Source organism: Ictalurus furcatus, chromosome 4 (assembly GCF_023375685.1).
Source record: "Ictalurus furcatus strain D&B chromosome 4, Billie_1.0, whole genome shotgun sequence".
NCBI lineage: Eukaryota > Metazoa > Chordata > Actinopteri > Siluriformes > Ictaluridae > Ictalurus > Ictalurus furcatus.
In genome coordinates, this window is record NC_071258.1 from 8888977 (window position 1) to 8894976 (window position 6000).

Sequence of the window (6000 nt, forward strand, 5' to 3'; positions counted from 1 at the left end):
ATGTTTTCTAAAAACGATTGCTCTGGAACAAGTTTAGCTCTGATTATCAGCCATGCAGTCATTCATAGTCACAAATATCATTAATATGCAATGCTATGAAAAGATCAAATGAATGATGAATACACAGTCAGATATAACGTATTAGCATTAACCAAAACTGCCATAAACAGAAGCCAAACATTGTTAGTTAGATATTTAGTTTGAGGTTATTTCTGTAGTCTCTGTAATTGTAGGGTGGCCACAGAGCTAATGGGATTCTGACAGGTCTGCAAACACACATCTGTTAGTGGCATTGGCATTTAGCTCACTTTCATGTCATCACTTTATCACCAACTCTTCCGTGCAAAGACAATAGAGAAAAGAAGGGACTAGAGATAAAAAGCTAAGGTCAGGCGAGAATGTGTAGAGGGAGGGAATGGGCTACAATGGGGCATAAAAAGCCATTAGAGCTCTCACACACCCATGTTTGTCTTACTATACTTGCCAGGACTTTCCATCAAAATAATTATTAATGCAGCTAATGAATGCTATATGTACACCTAAATCTAACCATATCATTAACCTCAGTAACAACTAGCTGCAGTTTTTGTTTAAAAAAACAACAACAACAAAAAAAGGGCACCAGTGTCATGGGGATTAGCCAAATGTTCTTGCAAGGTCAAAGCTCTCAGATATTTCATTCATTGTGGGGGCATTTGGTCCTTGGTCCAAACCAAGATATAAAAACATGTCCACCAGGAAAAGGTTCAAATAATTAAACAAAACATATATATATATATATATATATATATATATATATATATATATATATATATATATATATATATATATATATATAATAGGATGAAAATATTATAGAAATAAAATTGTTTAAAACATACATATAAAACATTATGAAAAAATATCTATGAAAACTATGAAAATTTTTGTATGCTCCAGTATCACAGTATTTGTATTTCACCATGCCAACAAAGTCTGTTTAGATAATATTAAGGTAGGAGTGTGTGTTCAATTATTTAACTACTTATTCAATTCAGACTTATTAAGAAGATATTTCTTAGCCTGTAGTAGTTTTACCAAAACAATGTAAAAATACGGTTTCCTCTGATTTTAACTTGTAGATTATTACACAGTTATTTATAATAAAGCATGTTACTCAGTAACTAGTGTGAATTAGTTACAGTGAAAGTAATGGGGAAGGTGTGTATTTATGTGAGTTAGAAATGTACTGTAAGTCAGGATCCACTGATGAGTCCTGGGAGTTTATGAGGTTAAAATTATGACAAGCTAGTTATGTGTATTCATAGAGCCTATGGAAAATAAGTTAGAACTTGAGTCCTTGGGAGGAGCTACTTTATGTAGCCAGAGTCTTTATCCTCTGCTGATAAGGTTAGTGGTTAAAAAAAGGCAGAAACTCTTTGGCTATGAGCGGTGGTGCTCTCTAACATGTAAAGACGTTATTTGACTCTAGGTAGTGTCTTAATTTTGGTAATTTTCAGTCACAGTGGCTTAGTGGTTGCCTTGCACCTCCACGGTTAGGGGTTTGAATCCCGCCTCTGTCCTGCATGTGCAGAGTTTGCAAGTTCTCCCCGTGCTTCAGGGGTTTCCTCCCCCATTCCAAAGACATGAATTATACTCTGATTGGCTTTTCCAAATTGTACGTAGTGTGTGAATGGGTGTGTGTGTGTGTGTGTGTGTGTGCGATGTGTGTTCCCTGCCTTGTGCCCCGAGTTCCCTGGGATAGGCTCCAGGATCCCCCGTGACCCTGTGAAGGATAAGTGGTATGAAAAATGGATGGATGAACGGATAATGAAAGTTCCATTTAAACAAAGGTAACGTTTAATCGCTGAGAAACTGTGAATGAATAACCGATAGCTGGATAAGTAACGTCTTTGTCCTGGGCACCCAGTCCACCCCTTTACTTCTTGGTTGTGTCCAATTTTAGAATATTTTATATACAGTATGTGATTAAAGTAGCAGTCAAATTAGAAATTAAATGTAACTCTCCAAGTATAATTAATGTCTATGCAATAGATTGAACATTTCAACGCTAGTTATGCCATTGCTTCACACAATAGCACTTTTATTCATGCATGTCTTATAGTGGCATATTGAAGTTTTCCTCGAATAATAAGCCGGATATTAAAATTCAGTACACTTTCATCCTTCATGAATATTGCTGCCAGCACCATTATCACTTGTTCTGTCTGGTTTAATTCAAGCATTTCTGTTTCATTCCATCAGAAAAGGAGAAGCAGTAATCGGAGTACTGTGCTTATCAGAAGGAGAGGGTCAGAAACAGAGCCAGACTGACATTGTTCATTTGAAACACTGGAGGAAAATAAATGAGTTTCTTTGTTTAGAATAGAGAGGCTTATCTTTCACCTCCTTTTGGATGGCAACTCGCAGTAAATTCATTCATAATGCAATTATATCCCTTCTTTCAGAATAGTTTCTTGTAACAAGAAAGCTTTTTAAAGGGTATAATGGATTTTGTTTGTCTACAAATACAGTACATTGGTTCAAATCATGTTCAGTCAGGAATGACTAAATGTGAATATTTCACAAAAAAATAAATAAAACCTATATCAAACATGCAAGATTGTTCCACATCCTATAGCATATATACTTAATGAATAGTGCTTCATTCAAAATTTGTCATTGCAAAAATCAAGGTAGAATGTTCACTTTTGCTCAGTTTCTTAGACTGTACATTTGCCTCGTAATTCCAGGGTTGGGGGTTTGAATCCTGCCTCCGCCCTGTGTGCACGGGGTTTGCATGTTTGCCCTGTACTTCAGGGGTTTTCTCCAGATACTCCAGTTTCCTCCCCCAGTCCAAAGACATGCATTGTAGGCTGATTAGCATTTCCAAATTGTCCATAGAGTGTGAATGTGTGTGTGATTGTGCCATCCAGGGTGTCCCCCACCTTATGCCCCAAGTACCCTGGGATAGGCTCCAGACTCCCCGTAAACCTGTGTAGGATAAGTGGTATGGAGGATGGATGGATGGATGGATGGATGGATGGACGGATGGAGTTTATTTGATAAAAGGAAGAAAAGGGCTCAGGACATGTTCCAGGAGTCTGTCTGCTCCACCCTCCAGTGCAAACCATCGCTTTTCCTAATACTCCCTACACCTACAGCCTTTACATTCAGTCCCCTCCTCACACTGGCTTGCAGAGACTGGTAATGTATTAGGGTCATGTGGAGATACTGTACAGGTGGAGATACTGTACATGGTCATTTGAATGAGGAGCAAGACACAGATGACAGTTCACCCTTCTAAAGTCAAACATTCTGGCAAAAAATACTCAGGTGGTGTTTCCTGGAAGACTTCAAACAGCTACAGTATCCTTAAGAATGTGTGTGTGTGTGTGTGTGTGTGTGTGTGTGTGTGTGTGTGTGTGTGCGTGTGTTTGTGTGAGGAAGAGGCAGTTTTGCTCCAAACCTGTGTGTGGATTGTGGGAAGTTTCTTTTCAAATCTTATACAGTACAGGTAGGCTACCTGTAGGACCTACAGTATATACTTTAATAGGCCACTTTAATAGAAACAGCTATACCGCCACATGTTCATGCAATTATCCAGTCAGCCAATCATGCGGCAACAGTGCAAAATGTAACATCATGCCGTTACAAGTCAAGAGCATCAATTAATGTTCACATCAAACATGAAAATGAGGGGAAAATGTAATGGTTGTTGGTGTCAGACTTGCTTATAGAAGCACCTTGTAGATGAGAGAGGTCAGAAGAGAATGGCCAGACAGGTTTGAGCTGACAGGAAGTATATTGTAACTTAATTCAATAACCAATCTTCAGAACAATGTTGAACAGAAAAGCATCTCAGGACGCACAACATGCCAAACCTTGAGGCAGATGGGCAACAACAGCAGAAGACCACATTGGGTTCCACTCCAATCAGCCACGAACCAGAATTTGAGGCTACAGTGACCACAGACTCACACATACTGGATATTTGAAGACTGAAAAAAGACCAGGTGATGTTTTCCTATTCTTTAACTCTCTAGGAGAGCCAGCTGGTGCTCGCAGATATTTATAAACCAATCTAAAACAGAGGCTTAGTGTTTTTTTTTACTGGTAAGAGCATCACAGAATTCCCTGTAGATGTTGTACTGCATGTTTAAGCTGAAGATTTAAGCTTCCTATTTATATACTCTTAATTATTCATTATATTGACTCAGATATATCAAGATTGCACAGTCTTAATAATATTTAAGCCGCTACATACATACAATATTTTTTAAGATTATGTATTTCTACGTCTCACTAAATGTTACGACAAAATATAGCATAATGTGTCATGATATCCTTTAAAACTTCCTGTAAGCTTCTCCAAGTTGTATATTTTCCAGATATATGTGCTGCAGTAGATATGGCGTCTTTAGTCATTTGACCAGGGACAGCTACGTCAGAGTTCCTTTTGAAAAGCAATGAGCAACATGGGAAGATGGATGTAACGACGGAGTCCATCAATCAACGCTGACATTCTCCCAGTGAAACCAGCCCTCAGGGCTAGCCACTTTCAGATGTTGAAACCCCTGAGGCTCAACTAAAAAAAAAAACTCTCCGTCTTTCAGTCCCACTGCCTCTCTTCCTGTCCTAACCTCTCATACATCATCGTCTCTGTACTGACCTCAATTACAACCTGAACGTAGGCATTATTTGCTTGCTGTTCCCATGGTGACTATGACATTCAAGCGTTCGTGTTGTTAACAGACCTGTTACTAAACCACCCAACTCATTTTACAAGGATCCTCAAGCTTTCATAGGTCTGTAGTGCAGATCAGGTTTAACAGAGTGTGTGTCCTTCAGATCAGGGGGACTGGCTTTTACTGGGCATTGGATTGCTCTACAAGACTCCCGAGTCTCACCTCACCATAGGAAAAACACAGCTGACAAAACCAGGACATTCTTCAGTTTTTTGGACATGAATGAACTTGTAAGCATCTTGAAGAATGAGGTCTGAAGTAACAGTTTGGAAGGGTGCACCATGGTGTGTTGTTTGTAACCTTATTGAAAAAGGTTTAGTATAAGAATATGTGTATATACTTTTATACTTGGAGAGAAGAACAGTATAATGGCCATATTCAGAGATTAATTAAGTATTTAGTTGGGACATAACCAAATATGAATGCATTATTTGGAAAGAACATACTGTATAATATGTTCTAAACAGATACAAATACAGATGCAAACAAGAGGTGCACTGTTTGTTTGATTCTGTGTTTGTTCGTTTGTTTTTTATTAAGCTTGCCAGAAGGGTTCACAGGGGTTGAGAAAGAGAGAGAGAGACAGAGAGAGAGAGAGAGTGAGAGAGAGAGAGAGAGAAACACAAATTATTAGGTGTGCTCATTTTCATGTAATGGTTAAAGAAGATACATTGCGTGCAGAGTGCATGTAGGGACTCCGGCAAGACTAGCTATGACAGCATGACTACACATTTTCCCACCTCACGCCCCTAACCCTGTCCAGGAAAAAGCGGTTACTAAGGACGAATGATAAATAAGAGTACATTCACGGTAATCTATACTGTCATGATCAAGCCCTCTAGAGTTATCTTGGTGTATATAAAAGTTGCATGCCGTGCTTCTTTGTTGTGGGCTTATATGGCCTCCCACTGTGGTGACTGTTAAATGTGTTTATTTGTTTTTAATCACCACATTTGTTTAATGTTCCTTTATGTTATATCCAAGTTAATTGATAGAATCTGGGCTCCCTTACTGTTTATTACAATTTGCCTTTGATAGACTTAGCAGGAGATGCTTCCTATCCAACTACCGATTTAAGCGTTTGTTTTATGTGAATGGTAAAAACCTTCAAAAGCTTGTTTTTAATAAGTGCCATAAAGTTATTTTATTTAAACTATTAACAGTTTCATGCATGTGTGAATAAAAACCCAAGGATGAAATAAAAGTTAGAATATGGGAAGAACTGTATTCAGAGTCTGTGAATTAAGTTATATAAATATTTATGTGGGAAAGT